General features: G+C 38.8%; 1 long non-coding RNA gene, 1 other non-coding gene and 1 pseudogene across 2 annotated transcripts; 2 read left to right on the top strand and 1 right to left on the bottom strand.

Moving 5' to 3' along the window:
- Positions 1 to 655: 655 nt before the first annotated feature.
- On the top strand, positions 656 to 5,330 carry LOC131983393 (GTPase IMAP family member 9-like; annotated as a pseudogene).
- A 3,741-nt stretch (positions 5,331 to 9,071) lies between these two features.
- LOC131984184 (U2 spliceosomal RNA) lies at positions 9,072 to 9,258 on the bottom strand. Its single transcript, XR_009395531.1, has one exon. It is a non-coding gene; the product is annotated as a U2 spliceosomal RNA (small nuclear RNA).
- Positions 9,259 to 11,430: 2,172 nt separating this feature from the next.
- Positions 11,431 to 14,105, top strand: LOC131983925 (uncharacterized). The gene is made up of 3 exons (XR_009395506.1): positions 11,431 to 11,534; positions 11,682 to 11,728; positions 14,056 to 14,105. It is a non-coding gene; the product is annotated as an uncharacterized LOC131983925 (long non-coding RNA).
- Positions 14,106 to 18,388: the final 4,283 nt, after the last annotated feature.

Below are 18,388 nucleotides of genomic sequence, written 5' to 3'. Positions count from 1 at the left end.
TTTGTTTACTTTATTGTGACGTAGATTTAATTTTAAATGGATGAAACTGCCACGTTTGCAACAATTTGTAATTCATGTCAGGACAATTATAGAACCACAAAGTCTGCTGAAATCTCTGTAGACCTCCATGATGAAGGCATTGATCGAGTGTTGGTTAGGGTTAGGGAAGGATCACGTCTTGGAATGTTGGGTCCGTCGGACCAATGGAGGCGTGGTGCCAGCTGTTTCTAGTCTTTATGCTAAGCTAAGCTAAGCTAAGCAGTTGTATTTACTGCACAAATGCATGAGTGGTACCAATCTGAACTTCTAAATCTCAACAAGAAATTGAATGATTGTTCTTCCAAAATGTCAAACTATCTTTAATTTGCGTCTGCAATGCCCGCTATTATTCTGAAATCCTGTACGTCTAGCACAGAAACTGCCTGTACAACCAGCCTTATTTTGGGGATTTCTTCATTTTCTTTATTTTTTCCTGACTTTATCTGAAAGAAGCTGGCTGGCATTGTTGAGGAGGTAGACTTGTGTTAGTGTACTTGAGCTCAGCCCTCTGATTTGTTGCTTTCAGCCACATTTTGACTTGTGACTGGCCAGTTCTCAGCTGGGAACAGGTGACGTGTATTCAGGGGAGGGAACTAGAAGCAGGCTATATTATAAAATGTTGAGATGGAAATTAAAATAGTCGCAACAAGACATCCACAGAGACAAGACATCAAAGATGAGCTGCTTTTCCAACAAAGAGGAGCCCACTAAAGACCCATTAGTGGGTAAGTACATTTCTTCTACAGCAGTAATAATGTCTGATATATGGAATAATATTTATCTGTATTTATCTACTGTCAAAAGCTCATCCTCTTCTTCACCTCTTTTTGTGGATCCATGAAGTTTGGGGTCAATTTAGACAGAAACTATGGTTTTTTAATTTTTTCAGTTTTGGCAAAGTCCAGAGATGTTAGGTGGTGTGTCTATCTTAAATAGTTTATCAGAATCAGAAATACCTTATTTATTCACAAGGGGGGAAATGCTTTTTGTTACAGTTGCTGCTGTATAAGAATAGAAAAATAAATACTTCTGTGAACAAATACAGGTAAAAACTAAAAAAGTTATACGAATATAAACACAAATGCCAGTCATAAGTAAATAAAGATCTGTACAAATATAAAACGTTTGAAATATTCTATTGACTAAAGGTGTCTCCTAAGACACCCTGAGTCAATAGACTAGACACCCATGACAACATGATTCATAACTTTACAACTAATAGCTTTACAACTTTATTTATAATATTTCTCTATGCATAAATATATGAATCATGTGCAATATTTCAATTTGTTACACTGTTGTTACATATATACATATTGTACATATCTATGTTTCCATATTTCAATTTTTATTCTACTCCAAATTATTCTACATTTTATATTCTTATTTATACATATCCTTATATTTACTAGTGCTTTTACTTTTTACCTGTTATTTGTTTACAGAAGTACTTCTTTTTCTATTCTTATACAGCAGCAACTGTAACAACTATACATTATTATTATTATTATTATTATTATTATTATTATTATTATTATTATTATTATTATTTTCACACAACTTAATTGAGTTGCATTTTAGAGGAAAAAAAAAGACAAAATCAAAAAGTTTTCAGGGGGTGAATGTTCCCAGATTTCTGACAGAGACAGGGATTTATTTAGCTATTATAGCTAATAATATTAATATTTTAACAATTTAAAGTCACATTGTTGAGATCCAAACTCATGTGATTGAGTGCACTGGATTCTGCTTTATATTTATTATAAGTTTGCTGTAAGCTTGTAAGCTTATGTCATTTGTCACAAACTTTTTATGGATCAATATTGTCATTTAAAAGCAGATGATTACATGTTACAGATGACTTAGTTTGGTGCGAGCATTAAGATGTGCAGTCAGAGATGGTTACAGTCTGTAACTGCTCTGTATCTGAATGACGTGATGTTGAGATCATCACTCTGTGAAGATAAGCCTTGATGATTTGAAGGGACATATTTACTTCGTTAATTTTATTAGCTGCAGAAAATACTGCAAACAAATAGTCAGTCAGAGTTCACTGATCTGTTTTCATTGTTTACTTTACTTTCTTACATTAAGATACAATTTTATGCATGGCTTGTTTTGGACTCTGCCGTGTCTGCCTCTGCATGTCGTTCCATTAAATAGACAGGAATAATAATTGTTCATCAATTCATCATTCAAGTCATTTTTCAAGCAAAAATGCCAACAATTTGATATTTCAAATGGTGGTTCTCAAATATGAGGATTTGCTTTGATCCTACTACATTATAGTACATTTAGCATTTTTCTGTTTGGAATCCTTGGTGTTACTAAAACAAGACATTTAATAAATCAATTCTAGTATAATGTTAAAAGGCTTTTTGTGGTTCACTGTTTTTCTAATGTTTTGTGGACCAAACATATAATTCATATTGTGTAATAAATGTATAGACACCTCTGTAGATCTAATGTATCAGGACTGAGTGCAGAAACAGAATAATGTAGCAACTCTTTCATCCTCAATTAGTTCAAGAGCTCAATCTGCAGAATTGCTTGCATGAGTTTGAAATGATCAGATGTGGGTGGGATTTCCCCTTTACTGGCCGTTATAACCACCCTCCTTGGCAGAACGAGGGCTGTGAGGGACCGCGTGACAGATGGTGTCCAGGGCGGACACATCTGTGTTGTGCACTAAAAAAAGGGAATCCCCCTAACGAGTAACTAAATTACATTTGACAGGTTTGAAACATGTGAAAAAGAGAATGAAACGTAGATCTGAACTAAGATGAACTATGTAAATGTAAACACAGACTGAACTTAAAGTTGAAGTATTTTTATGAAACGTTTTCTAAAATCAAACTGGCACATTACCCACAGAAAAACAAAGGAGGATTAAGAAGATAGTCAGTGAGCCCACTTCTTCTTCTTTATGATGGAAGACGACTACAGTAGTTTGGAAAACAGCGATATGAAGCACTACGTTTACATTTTTTTTACTGTTTATCAGATCACAAATTAAACAAAAATAAGGTATCCGGCGTTCCCTTCAGTCCTCCAGCCTGACTCGCCACTGCCAGGAGAGTGGTTCCAGCTCTCGATACAAACCTTCAGTTAGTGACTGTAACAACTTGAATTCAGACAGCTCCAACCCCATCTCAAACACCAGCAACAACCTCAGCTTCAACCTCAGCTCTGGGGCCAACCAGCAACAGAAAGTTTGATTATCTGGCAGGGAGTTGGTGATACAGGATCAGACCGCCTGCAGTGGGTTTTAAGTTGCTACAGCCACTAACTTAAGGTGCTGATATGATAAAGAGAACACATTTCTCTGTTCTTCTGGAGTATCTATTAGCCTTTAACCATCACATAGGTAGTGATGCCGTTGTTCTGACATCCCAATAGTCCAAAGAACTACCCATTAGACCAAAATTAAGTTTGTCTGATGGTCTATTATGGCTCCAAAAATCCACACTTTCCTCAGTGTTTTATGCACTTAACATATTTGCATTTGAATGTGTTTGAATGTGTTTCATTTTAACCCAACCCATTATCTTTCGCTAACCTTAGTGTTTTTGTGCCAAAGCCTAACCATTCCTTAAATACAATTCCATTCAATTTTGGTCCAATGGGAAATTTGTCAGACTACTGGACCATTGGAACAATGGGACATCCCCACAGAGAGACAGTGCTGTAAGACTTCTTCATGACTGATTCTTAAATCATTAACATCTCTAAAATCTTCCAACAGATGAGCCTGAACTGAGGATCGTACTGCTTGGGAAGGCCAGAGTTGGGAAGAGTGCTTCAGGAAACACCATCCTGGGCTCGAAAAGTTTCTTCCCCTCCAAGGGCGGTCCAAATGCTGTCACAGAGATGTGCCAGAAGGAAATGGGGAAGGTTGGCGAACAAAATGTGGTTGTTGTTGACACTCCAGGTCTGTTTCGCAGTGGCAGCACTGAACAGGATGAGGTGGTGAGAGAGCTAAAAAGATCCATCGCACTTGCCAAACCTGGTCCTCATGTGTTCCTGATCGTGCTGACAATTACAGATCGATACAAAGATAAAGAAAAGGAAATGGTGGAAATCTTTCGCCAGACTTTTGGAGAAAACATATTAGCTTACACGATGGTCTTGTTCACCCGTGGAAGTGCACTGCGTGGAACTCCCATTGAAGACTACATTCGAAAGAATAAAGATCTCCTCGACCTTATCGTAAGCTGCAAATGGGGACATCATGTTATCGAGAACAACAATGGGGCTCCCGATCAGGTTCCTCAACTGATGCTGAAGATCAACAGCAGGGTTCAGGAAACGGGCAAAACCTACTACACCCCTGAGATGCTCAAAGAGGCTGAAACAGCCTTTATCAAACAACAGGTACAAACTGCAGAGGGAGGAATACAAACCCAGCGATCCACTGTCCAGACTGCTATTTATTCTGGGATAGGTATGGGATGTGTGGTGGGGTATCTTGCTGGTGGTGGTCAGGTGACGTCTACGATAGGAGCTGCTCTTGGAGGTGTGGGGGGCGGCTTACTGGGTGTCGGATTGGCTGCTTTGATAATATATATCAAAAACCGCTTAAAATGCAAATGCCCATGCAAAAAGTGAGGATTTTTTTCATTGTTTAAGCTGATCTTCTTACACGTGAAAATAGTGAAAAATTGTGGTGGTGGATTTTTGTATATTTTTCTATTTCTGCTTTGTTAAGTATGTTAATCAAAAGGCCATTCACACAGGGGCTGAGCTGGCTGAATGAGCTAAAAACAGATTCTATATTTTAGTATCCGAAGCATCAAAGTCCATAGAGTATTTATCAGTTATGTTTGAGAGGGCTTTGACTGACTGAAGGTCAACAGTCCATGTGGAAAGAAAAGGAAGGCACTGGCCCAAACTAAGTCTCACAACCATAGACATAGACATCGTTTCTCTACTCCGATGGGTTCAGAGATCAGCTGCTGACTGGTTGTGGGCTAACAAAAATATTTTTTTTCTGAAAAAAATACGTTTGCATTTGAAAATACACAAAGTGATTTCATTGGTATGTATTTAAATAGGTGCACACCATCAACAGGGATGTGATCTAAAAACGACTCTGAGCTCTGTTGTAAATGTGACACACAGACTTCTGACACGTGCGCCGGACAATGAAACATCAACGGAGCTGTGACGGGTCGTGGTGCCGCCGGATCCTGTGGACATTATGTGTTACTTTGCTGATTTGGTACATCAATATGATAAACAGTGTAAAACATTATGCTATGGCTGTATAATCAATAAGGCTTCTGGGTGTCTGATTTCAGATTTATTCACCAATAATAAATACATGTAACCCTCCAGACTGTGTCATCATTCATATCAAACAGCGAGTTTATAACTCTAAGATCCACCTGCTGCAACAACCACATACTGTAGATCAGGTAACAGCAGCTTTGTCATGGTGTTTGCAAGAGAATGTTTTATATAACATCATATACAACATCATTAAACTGCCAGTAATCCAACACTGTTGGAAGTCGAGATTGAAGAACAAGTTATGAAGTAAAAAGTTGTTGATTTAGACTAAACTAATAAACCAACATGCTTTAGTTCAGGAGAAAACCGCTTATCCATTTTTCAAAGCGGTCCCTTGACCTTTGACCTCAAGGTGGCTGAATGAAAATATGTTCTGTTGGTACCCAGAGTCTCTCTACAGACATGCCCACTTTATGCTAATAACATGCATAAAATGTGCTATTTTCGCCTATTATAAAAATGGGGGATGTGAATCTTTGTGCTTCCTGGGGTCCCTAAACAGTCTGTGAGCTGCATAAATCGGGTCTGACTGGAAAGCTGAGACTCTTGTGGATTCAATGAGCCCAATGTTCTTCATCTGTGATGATGTTAGTGAGTGAAACTTGAGCTCAGTGTATAAATGAGCTGCTGTGACCTCTAGGATAATCACAGCTTCATGAAACTTTATAACCACAAACTAGAGACCTAGAGCATTCAGAGGATGGATGGCTGACACACTAGATTCACAATAAGCAGCAACACAACAGAAGAGCTGCCATACAATCGCACAAAAAACACAAATCTACTAAATGTTTGCTTAAAAAGTTTCTGAAAGCAGATCACAGCAGGATTTTTCTCCGCTCTTGAAGTCTAATATGGGATTCTGGAGGAGTTTAAACATTTTTATCTCTTCTTAAGTGGGCAAAAATGGTCAAATTCAGCAGCAAATTTTTTCTGACAAATGGTGGAAACCCAGAAATTGCTGCAACAACTTATGGCACATAATTGAGAAAAAGAATGGACTTCATATATTCAGATTATAATGTTTAAAAACTGAACGTGTTGTTTAAAACACTTCAATTGATCAGAGTTCTGAGTTGCATCTCAGATTAATCTTCAGCTTTCAGATGATGAACACTTCTCCTGTTGGCCTGCTGTTGATCAGACTAAAATGGGTCTATGTGGGTCTCTAAGGGATATTCTCTTATTGACTGATACATTTATTAATTTATATGATAGATAGATAGATAGATAGATAGATAGATAGATAGATAGATAGATAGATAGATAGATAGATAGATAGATAGATAGATAGATAGATAGATAGATAGATAGATAGATAGATAGATAGATAGATAGATAGATAGATAGATAGATGATAACACCAACACTACCACAGCGTAAGAGTCTGTGCTCCATGTGGGCAGTTTGATGTGATGAGATGCTGCCCTCTGGTGGCCACAGAGGGAAACACACTTTATATCTGATGAAAACTTCAATATTTCATTTTGTGAGAAAAGTGACAGCTTTTAGCAAATTTGAACATTAAATTATAATAAGCAGTGAGCAGTTTGTGTTTGTGGCCTTTTTTTACTCCATAGAAGACACAAATAAGAAAATATAGGACATGAATGAGTTCTATTGAGCTGTTCTGGTCGTCATGTCGTCATACAGTTGACACTAAAAATAATAGGATCAAGAAGTGTCTTGATCCTTTAATGAAGCAGCTTTAGAACATTGTAATGACCAAACAATCAGTTCATAGGAGAAAACAATCTGCAGAATAATGAATCATAAAATCATTAGTCCCAGCTCTGATCTCACAACCAGTGCCATTAAAATGTAAAACGAAAACAAATGTAATGTTATTTTAAAAGTACCAGGAAGCAAGAACCCAAAAACTAGTTTATCAGCAAAGTCCTTCCTTAAAGCAGACCATGCATATTGTTACTCCTTGTATAAAAAATATGATTTAAATGATCTTATAAATTAAAAATACAGGTCAAATAAAAAATGAAAAAAATCAAATAAGTAACTTGTATGGAACCAAAAGCAAATAAAGATCCCCAATTCCATTAATTGACCATAAGCAGTCAGGTGACGGAACAATATCAAATTAAAATGCTGACTAAAACTCAACGTTTTGAATAACTTGTAATAAACACGCGGAACTGAACAGTTCAAGGAGCTTTTATGAGTTTGCAACATATTAATAGAGACCTTACAGTTATGGAACACCTGTATGTTTATACTGTTCATGCAGGTGTATTAAAGTCATTTTTCAATCACAGTAGAAAAATCACAGTTTCAGGTGGTTTGGTATCAGCATCTTCTGAACAAAGATTCATGTGTGCACAAGTTTCTTTGGATAATCCTAACTTTACCTGTGATGACAGCAGAAACACTCAGGGCTGAAGGGGAGGAGCCAGGAGAGCTGCACAGGAGGTCTGAATCTATGGTCTGAACACTGAGGAAGTCAAGGAGCCAGTCTGAGCTCTCTGCATACGTGTCAAACAGATGCTTTTATTAAACTCATACGCCAACATGAGTCAACGGTGGCTGCTGGCTTCAATGATCTTTTCTTAATGAATCATCATTCTATGTGAAAATGGACTCTAAAGTTCAGTAAGTGCACATTAGGAATGACGTTAGATGGCACTATGATGACAATTAAATAAATTTCACATTTATAACAGGGATGCCCCAATCTGTAACGCTTGCACATTACATGATAACACTTTGAGAGAGTTTATCTTTAACTCACCTGCAGGTCATAAATCCTGAAATCCTGCCTGTTTGTCAAGCTCGCAGTACTATTGGCTGTGAAGGTTCACATTTGTAATCCCATGGAACTCACCTGCAGACAGAAACACAAAAACACAGAGAAAGTTTCACAGAAAAACTGGCATCAGTTACTTGTTGAAGCAGCATGCCTACAATACAGACTCTACCTGTGAGTCCATTTGTAGGGCTGGCCGTCCCTCCATCTCTCCCTCACCTGTGAATTTCCCTAAACACTGGCTGTGTCCCAAAGTCAAGGAAGGATGCTCAAACGGCTGGATTTGAAGGACACTACGTCATCGACATCCGCCGAAGGACTGTCCCAATGTCGAGGATGCTCCGGAGGACAGAGTCCTTCTTTTGCCCAAATTCCAAGGATGCATGTGTGTATCCTCCGTGCGCTCCGACTACCCATAAAGCATTGCGCACACCGGTCTACCGGGAGATTTAAAAATGGCGAGCGTAGAAACAGCGACGCCGGCGGCGCAATATGCATTTAAATATGTAGATATTTTCAGTTTACACTGAATGTTATCACATAACTTACAAAACGTGTGTTCACAGTCAAGCAAAAACATATGAATAAGCATATGCCAGAATATTAAGCTTAAAGATAATAAACGTCATCTTGATACATTGTCGGTTCAGTTAATTAATGCCGTCTCAGTCGCTAAAGTTATTGTTTATTAATTTATATGTGTCCGATGATGATGTACTATGTGCAACTGTGCCATTCAGAAAGTTATACATTTCTTTATTGTGTTTACAGGGACCGAAAGTCCGCCATTATCCGTTATTGTTATTTATAAATAACTGTTATTGTACTGTACTGTAAAATAAAAAATAAAAAATCACAGAACATATTTCCATGATGAATTATGCGCCGCTGCATTCATGGCACTAAGTAGCGGCCGAATTCAGACAGGATCAGTTAAATATTCAGGTTTAATCCACTTTATGGTTTTTACTTGATAAATCGTGGAGATTCAACCTTAAAGCATCTTCTTCCATTTTCACAAATATGTGTCAGAGTGCTGATGCCGGAGACACATTCATGTCGTGAACTGATTTTGAAATTGCGGCGCTGAATTTATTATTTTTTTTTTTATTAAACTGATAAGAACAGATACTACACTTGATCTTAGCCAAAGGGCCGAGAGCGGCGCTGAAGTTAAGCAGGACGTCCAATTACGCAATGACGCACAGCTGCACACTCCGAAGGCTGTCCCATTTGTGCATTACACCAGTCAAAGGAAGGACTCTTGCCTTGCCTTCGGAGGACCCGACTCTGAAGGAAGGATCCTACCAAGGAAGGATCCTTGACATTGGGACACAGCCAATGTCTTGGTGATGAAAGGCAAAGATCTGCATGAGATTTCAACCAGTATCTGTATCACAGTATCTTGATCGTTCTCAAAAGCTCCGCCCCCTTAGTTACTGTTGCTGTCCATCTAATCCTACCCAGTCAGTAGTAGTCTCCTTAGTGTGTGTTTACATCATGTGAGTGGGCGTGACTCAGGTGAAAAGATATTAATGGAATAACTCAAGGCTCCATTTTTGATCCCAGATGAAGAACATAACACACCGAGAGCCTTCTGCAGATTGTATAATGAAGTAGAGATTTATTATAGAAATATTATAAAGTAACATTTATCATGTTAAGTTGATTATCACACAGGGGCATTCATGTTTTAGTTAGAACACCAACAGCAAAACCAGATTTATAAACATAATTCCAAATGCATAAGTACATGTTTTTATTTATGTATTTATTTTCTGTGTGTGAAGCTCTTAAAGGTCTACAACTTATATTTCATTGTGAAAACTTGTGTTGTGAAAGCACAAATCAGTGAACATTGAACCTTGAACTAGTTGGGCAGGTTTAACAGGAGCCTGGGTGCACAAGTTAATAACATGATTAAAGTTCTCTCTTTCATTGGAACACCACATAGTTTGGAGCAGAGTAGAGTTCTATGTATTTATTCTCCTACATATTGAGATAAAGGCATTACGTGGCTACACGTTTTCGATTTATCCTCTGAAGTCCTCTGCACACTGAAAGCTAAATGGCATGACAGTCTATCTAGTTGGAGAGACATTTCATTTGGAACCAAAGTGGCGTACATACAGACTGTTCTGATCAGCAGGGAATAGATCACAGATGAACAACCTTACTCCTGACATGTTGCCATGAAAAAAACATGTGTGCGGTCGCAGGAAAAGTTGAAAATGTCAATAAAATGCAGTGAATGGACGGCAGGTGCAGCTGAAAGCCAGGTGTTAATCTGCTGAAGTCCTCTTGAGAAAAACCTCAGCATTCACACCAAGAAACCAGAGTCCTGTTTCACCACCTTACACTGTAGTTTTACAACCATGTGAGCAGGACTATATTTTTCACAATATGTTCATATGCAGAATTATTTCTGCAGACTCAGAGACTATATATCCTTGGGAAAATAGAGTGCTTTAGTGTATTTACTCCACATGCTGTTTACATCTCTTATAGCAGAGATTCTTTCTTACATGGCTTTTGTGAGAATTAATTTTGTGCATTATTTTTTTCAGAAGTATAAGTACAGACAGTGAACAACCTACTAATCTGGTCATTTGTTGCCAGTTGTAGACCCAGGTGCCTTATCTGATACTTAAAACGCTAAAAGATGAGTCATTAGCAATATGCAATTACTTGTGGGATTCCTCAGGGTTTCACTCTTGGGGCCCTTTTATTTCTCGTCTGTGTTGATTGGCAGGAATCACAGTGTGGACGTGTACAGAGATTAACAGCCTCGCCCATCCCTGACCTGTCAGATTTAAGAGGTTCTAATATGCTTTTCTTAACCAATTTGTGCATTATTTTGCATCCATTTAATGTAAAGCTCTTTTTTAGCCTCTGAAAACACAAAGTTTCCTAAAGTTGCCTTGAGTCTCCTTTCTCACATGAGCTCTGAATTGATGTGGCATCAACACTTATCATAGTTAATCCAAAATCCAAAATACAACAAACCACATAAGGATGAGGCTACTGCAAAAATGTAAGTAAACAGTGATACATCTCAGGATATGTCTGTACTGTAAACCTGCATTAATATGATTAAATGACACCAGCCACAGAGCTGTGAATGAGCTCTGCCTGAGCAAACGTTATGTTCAGTGAGTGTCACTGAAGCTAATTTTTAAACTGTAGAAGAATGTGATCATTGAACATGTAACTAATGTTAATCAAGAGTTTGATTGTGTGATTGTGTGTGTGTGTGTGTGTGTGTGTTCAATCTGTCAGGCTGTATGATATCAGAGGAAGGTTGTGCTTCTCTGGCCTTAACTCTGAGCTCCAACCCCTCCCATCTGAGAGAGCTGGACCTGAGCTACAATCATTCAGGAGACTCAGGAGAGAAGCTTCTGTCTGCTGGACTGAAGGATCCACACTGGAGACTGGACGCTCTCAGGTATGGACAGACAGACAGACAGACAGACAGACACTTTCAGGTGTGGACAGACAGCAGCTCTCACTGTGTCTCTGTCTCTAACTGAGTGTCTCTGGTTGATCTTTAATGATAACATGAAGTTGATTGTGACTGTGTCTCTTCCTGCAGGGTGGACCATGGTGGACTGCAGAGACTGAGACCTGGTGTGAGGAAGTGTGAGTGTGTTTCAGCTTCATTCATCAGAACTCAGCTGCACATGTTACAGCACATTTAGACTTTTTCTTGACTCAAGTTGGATGATGAATTTCTCCAGAGTTTCAATCAGGATTCAGCTTGTGTTTTCAGTCAGTGTGGCTGGAAAATGTTAGAATTCAATCAATTCATTTCAAATCCACCAACACAAAGACAATGAACACAGCGAACCAACAAAACTAATAAATACATTTCATTAAGAATGAAGCCAACAGAAAGCTGACTTTATTTCTTCTTCTCTTTTCTCTCACTGATTTTATACAAGAGTTTTGGTGCCTTCAGGTGCTGCTCGTAAACTTCACAAGTTTTACAGTTAAAGTTGTTGTGTTCCTTCACTTTTCTCCTCTGGATGTTTTTAATAAACAAGTGTTGAAAAACCTACAAGTCATAAAGAAAACAAGAAATAATTACTGTGAACAGATGTTGAGAAGTTGAATAAAGTGAGTTGAGGTGGATTTACCTTCCAGTTCCTCCCTGACTGGGAGACCTGCGACCACATGTACGACACATAACGCACAAGAAACACTGGCCCTCATTTATCAAACGAGCGTACGTCAGAAAGTGAGCGTAAAGTGGGCGTAAGACGATTTCTACGCAAGCCTTGGCATTTATCAATTTGGACGTGAGCGGAGGGTACGATCAGATCTCACGTGTGCTCTCAGCTCGTGTACGCAAATTTGAGTCAGCGTGAAGTCCACACGTCTGAGTCGGAGAATTGATCTTAGACTATTGTATCGATGCCTGGAGCTGATAAACTCTGTGGTGTTTTGATTTTTAATAGTGACAAAGCAAAACATGTTTAGACTACATAATTTATCATTAAAACATAATCCAAAAATAAATACACCCTGCGATCGTGAAATTCTTTAAACAGAATACCAGCCGAGGATATTAAATGTTGTTGTCTTCTGCTGTTTACTGTTAACCAGCTCCAACACCGGAGCGTCAGCGTCTCCTTCACCACCGGTGCTGCCCGAATAGAAACATTTCCAATCAGCGCTGCCACACGCTCCTCTGACTAGGACATCATTCTTAGTAAATGTAAAGAGGTGAATAATATATCTCCATCATAATAATAGCAATAATCGGATATTATATAGATTATTAGGCTTTATATCACGATGTAATAACTCAAACCTCGCTGGGAGTTTAATAGTCCGCTACTCTGCTGACAGCACCACTGATTTCCTTCCTTTTCACTTTTATGCTACCAAACAAAACTAGTTTGTTGTGTTGCAGCTGATGGACGTCAGCGTTTCACTTTCTGACTGAGAAATTCCTCTTCTTTTTGAATTAAAACTTACTTTAAAACATTGTTTACCTCCTTCAACCAAAAAGCTGAAAACTTCTAAGTCCGTGCTCCAAATGTAAAATATTCACTGAACTTGTTTGAGTTTATAACTATAAGTACTTTTATTTCATAAACCTCCGTCGTTGGGTTTTTCTTTAATATGTCTATATTGCCCCTTTTGTTAATTGTAATGGTGCACTTTGCTAATAAAGCTGACTTTAGAGGGTGAAAAAATCCTCCTTTTGGCCGCATTGCGCCCTTCGGTGTCGTAAACTCTGAAGGCGAGCCTTCTGAATCAGGTATATATTAGGGCGTGGTATTTAAATTACGCATGTTTCGAGCCGCCACATTTATCAACAGCCGATCCTTCTTACGCTGTGATTGGCGAGATACGATCGTTTGATAAATCACACGTGGACCCTGTCGTAAGACGAAATATACACTCAGATCTGCGCTCATTTCTACGCTCGCTTGATAAATGAGGGCCAATGTGTTTGCATATTTGTGTGTTGAGTTTTTGCATGTGGCTCCTGTCTGATGAAAAGCACCTTAAAGCCAGTTGGTGGAGCCACGGCCCTCTGATATTCATTTAAAAATCCAGACTGTGCTGAAAGTTTTTTGTATCAGTTGACAGTTTGACATTTGATGATCATAGATGTGAACTTTGTGCTGAATGTGACCTCTTTGGTGGAGCTAATAACAGTTTGATAAAGCAGATGGTTCAGAGCTGCTTTGTGCTGCAGTGGAAGATGATGTGTCACTTTTATTAGTGAGACTTTATTCACTACATGTGTTTATTGATGTAGATTTCCATCAGCTGTCATCCTCGAGTCCACACGAGGAAAAACACACAATATTACTGACATGTTGACTCTCATGTTAACTTACTGTTACACTGTAAAACTTTGAAGGATTTTATTTCAGTAATTGTCAGTAAAGTTGTTAATAAATCAGCAGAAGATAACCTGCAGCTGTTTTGTGTCTCGTTCTCTCCATCAGATGTCTGTGAACTGGAACTGGACACAAACACAGTAAACAGAGGGCTCAAACTCTCTGACAACAACAGGAAGGTGACACGTGTGGAGAAGAATCCAGACAGATTTGACTTCTGGCATCAGCTGCTGTGTAGAACTGGTCTGACTGGTTGCTATTACTGGGGGGTCGAGTAGAGAGGAAGAGTTGATATATCAGTGAGTTACAGAGGAATCAGCAGGAAAGGAGGCAGTGAAGACTGTATGTTTGGAAGGAATGATCAGTCCTGGAAGCTGGACTGCTTTGATGGTGGTTACTCTGTCAGCCACAATAAGAGAAGAACAGACCTCTCCTCCTTCTCCTCCTCCACCTCCTCCTCTGGTAGAGTAGCAGTGTATGTGGACTGTCCTGCTGGCACTCTGTCCTTCTACAGAGTCTCCTCTGACACACTGATCGACCTCCACACTAGAGCATGACACAGGAGTGTATTTTCACTCCCGTCCCATTCCACTCCAGAGAAAAAATTCAATCCCATCCCGTCCCACTCCTGTAGAATGACTCCTGCTCCCACTCAAAATTACTCCCACTCCCATCCCACGCTGTTTAAAAAACAAAAAGTTAGTTTTTTAGGAAAGTCAATGGATTTTGTGTTTTTGTTAGAGTAATGTTTTTGTCTGTTTATGTCCATCTCAGTTGAATGAACCCAAACATGTTGCAAAAATTATAAATTTCCACAGTGAAAAGTCCTGTAAGTTTGTGGGAATACACTTGAAGTCCTGTAGAATGAACCTACAGTAGAATTAGTGACTGGAAACAGACAGTTTAATTTTAATTAATTTTGAATGTTTAATTTGTAACGTACAGTACATATTCAAGTGCATTTTATAATGAATTTCCACACTGAAAAGTCCTGTAAATTTGTGAGAATATACCCGAAGACCTGTCGAATTAACCTGCAAATTAGTGACTGGAAACAGACCGTTTAATTTCAATTAATTTTAATATAATGTAATATTTTACTGTACAGTCTATATCTAAAGGCATTTTATAAAATAAAAAAATCCACATTGAACAGTTCTGTGAATATCATGCAATTAATCTTATCTCCACATTTATCTGATATTTGGGCCTGGTTGTGTAACACTTTATTCTGAAAACCGCACGTCGACACAGCAAATACATTTTCGGCACGACGCAATTTGATTATTTCACGTGATGTGTTCATGTAACATTAATACTTCATCTCCTCTCTGCTGGTAAGAGTTTTATACTGAAAAAAGGTGAGAAAGAATGACAGTAAAGTGTTTCTCCTTCATGTCAGCTTGCTTGAAGCAGTTTCTGTGAATTTACCATAAATATCACAATACGGGGCGCACTACATTATATAGGGACGGCTACGGAGAAATGACGGCTCACTTGACCGCAGTCATAAATCTATGCAATATCTGTGTCTTCCCAACAAGTTCAGTAAGCCTCACTGACGGATCATTGTTCCTCACTTTAATTTGAAGCTTCATCCCAGCTTCATCGCCCTGCCTCCACCTCCCTCCATTGTTGTTTTGTGTGTCTCCCGCGCATTTAACTTTGGTAGTGGCCGGCCCGGAAGTCAAAGCACTGTTGGATGTGTAGCTAACTCAAGTCAAAATAGTTTTGGCTCATTGAAAGATGACTAAAAAATGGACACGTCTGTCCTTTTGGTTGTTTAACACGGCTGAAAATCATCATCTATTAATGGCGTTCCCGCTCCTGCCCCTTCCCATTGATTTTTATTCCCGTCCCAATCACGGGATTAATAAAACTTTGACTCACGTGACCCGCGGGAATTCCCGACAAATGTCATCCTCTACTCCACACCTTCAACACCACATTCACTGAAACTCTTTATCTTGGCTTTGGGTTTGGGTACTATCGTTCCTCAGTGTCTCTGTGTCCTCTGCAGGTCTGAGAGTCTCTCCTGTGGACAGAAACTCCGCTGACTGATATCAAGGTTCAGTCTTTTCACCATCACTCTGCACTGTCTTTATTAGTATAAATAAAGAAGACGTGCAATGTTACAGATGTGGAAGAAGGACGTTTTTGTGATGTTCTTGATATATGATTTGAGGTGAGAAGTCCTAGAAAGAGACAGAGGACAGACAGACAACAGAGGACCAAAGGTTGTAAAAAAAGAAAGGAAAAGAAAAGAATGAAATAAAATGTTGAATAAATATCTTTCTTAAAGTGAATACTGAAGATGGTGTGATTGTGTTACGGCTTTATAATCATACATTCATGAGTTGTTTCTAAAGTGTCTTGGAGAAACAATAGACGTGTCCGGCGTGTCCGATTTAACAAAGTGCACGGTCATCTCCACTGAAGGACAGAAATGTGGAAACACCTCTAGTGACAAACTCTTCTCAGAAAAACACCAAGGCCAAACATTTTAGGGGACATAAACATTTTAATTTGGGATTTTAAGAAGTGTGCAGTACCACTTTATCAGGACCAAATTTGATACCGTATACCACTCGCTGGGCGTATTAGTCTAACAAATAAACAATATATTCTCACAAAATGTCAAGAAAGGACAAACTTTTACATTAAACCCGTACATCGTCTGAACAGAGTCTCTCTCTTCCACCGGACTAAAACTAGCTTAATTAACTCATGCTTAAAACACACTTGGTTCAAACTGGACAGAAACATAAATAAAACTCACCCAAACCGTTTAGATGGTGTGTCTTCTGCTCCAACACTCCCCAGCTCTGGTTTGGTCCAAATATGTCCTGAATTCACCGAGTGAAAGGTGGAAATGTGCCGCCGGCTGCACTCGCTGTTTCTCCCCGGCTGTCCCTCTGCTCCTGTCGGCTAACCGCTGATGAGCTGCCTGCTGAGCTGAGCAGCCTCCTGCTCCTTCAGAGGAAACATCATTAAATCATAAAGAGGAAGATCGCTGCTGCTGCTGCTGCTGCTGTTTGTCTCCAGCTCAACTCTGTCCCGGTGAGGAGGACAACATGCACTTCACCTGTGCGACCAGCAGGTGGCGCGCACTGATTTAGAAAGGAGGATATCTGACATCTACATTTTAAAGATAAGAGTATTTCCATTTTATGTGACTTTATGCTTCTACTCTATTACATTTGGCTGAGAGCTTTATTTACTTTTCAGGTCGAGATTTAAAAAACATGATCAATTTAAAGTGATTACACTGATTTCTTTTTAAAAACAACAATAATAATAAATGGATCGAAAGGATGCAGAAATAACTTCAACATGATGCTGATGTGGAAAAAGTCTAAGTTGATGCTTTGTCAGGTCTGTCTGAAGAACACAAGAACACTGCTGTTAAAATGATGGTTTTCTACATGGAGTCTGGTTTAATCAGAGCTACAAATCAATGGATATAATTTATTAGGGTGTTTTATGTATTATGGAACAGTTTAAGGATTGAAACACAAGACAAATAACACACAAAAAGTCAAGTGACATTTTCAAATAATTCATCCGTATAAATTAAGGTTTGGTTTCATGTTCATAAATAGATTTATCCCTTGATTTAATGTGAATAAATGGATCTAAATGATGCAGAAATAACTCCAACATGATGCGGATGTGGAAACAGTCTGAATTGATGCTTTGTCAGGTCTGTCTGAAGAACACAAGAACACTGCTGTTAAAACAATGGTTTTCTACATGGAGTCTGGTTTAATCAGAGCTATAAATCAATGGATACCATTTATTAGGGTGTTTTTTTCATGGATTGTTGAACAGTTGAAATAGTTTCTAAGAGACTGAAACACCAAACAAATAATACAAAAAGTTAACTTAAAATTATAGATAATTAAGGTTTAAATTAAGGTATGCTTTCATGTTATTTTTATGAGTTTTTATGCCATTAATCAGTTTGAACCCTAACTGTGATTTAATGTGAATAAACTGGTCCAAATGATGCAGAAATAGCTCCAACATGATGCTGAAGTGGAAACTGTCTGAATTGATGCTTTGTCAGGTCTGTCTAAAGAACACAAGAACGCTGCTGTTAAAATGATGGTTTTCTCCATGGAGTCTGGTTGGATGAGAGAATCTGCATTCGACACTTTATCTAGTTAGTCCTGATTTCAGGTTCTATATTGCAGGAAAAGACACGTTATTAAAGTTCAGTGAAGCCTTTCCTGAGAGACAAACCCTTCGAGTGTTAGGGTTGTAGAAGCGAACAGTGCAGTGAAGACGAGCTCTTCAGTGGTGGTTCTACACAGGGGCCTCCAGGGGCCACTGCCCCTGTGAAGAAGCCCTTGGCCCCTGTTGTGGCCCCTGTGTCAAATTAATAATAAAATGATCAATTTATAACGATGAACAACGGAACAATTCTCACCTATTTTTT

The sequence above is a fragment of the Centropristis striata genome, chromosome 13, assembly GCF_030273125.1.
Source record: "Centropristis striata isolate RG_2023a ecotype Rhode Island chromosome 13, C.striata_1.0, whole genome shotgun sequence".
Taxonomy (NCBI): domain Eukaryota; kingdom Metazoa; phylum Chordata; class Actinopteri; order Perciformes; family Serranidae; genus Centropristis; species Centropristis striata.
Note: the sequence above shows the minus strand (reverse complement) of the source record. Positions and strands in the feature narration are given on the sequence as shown.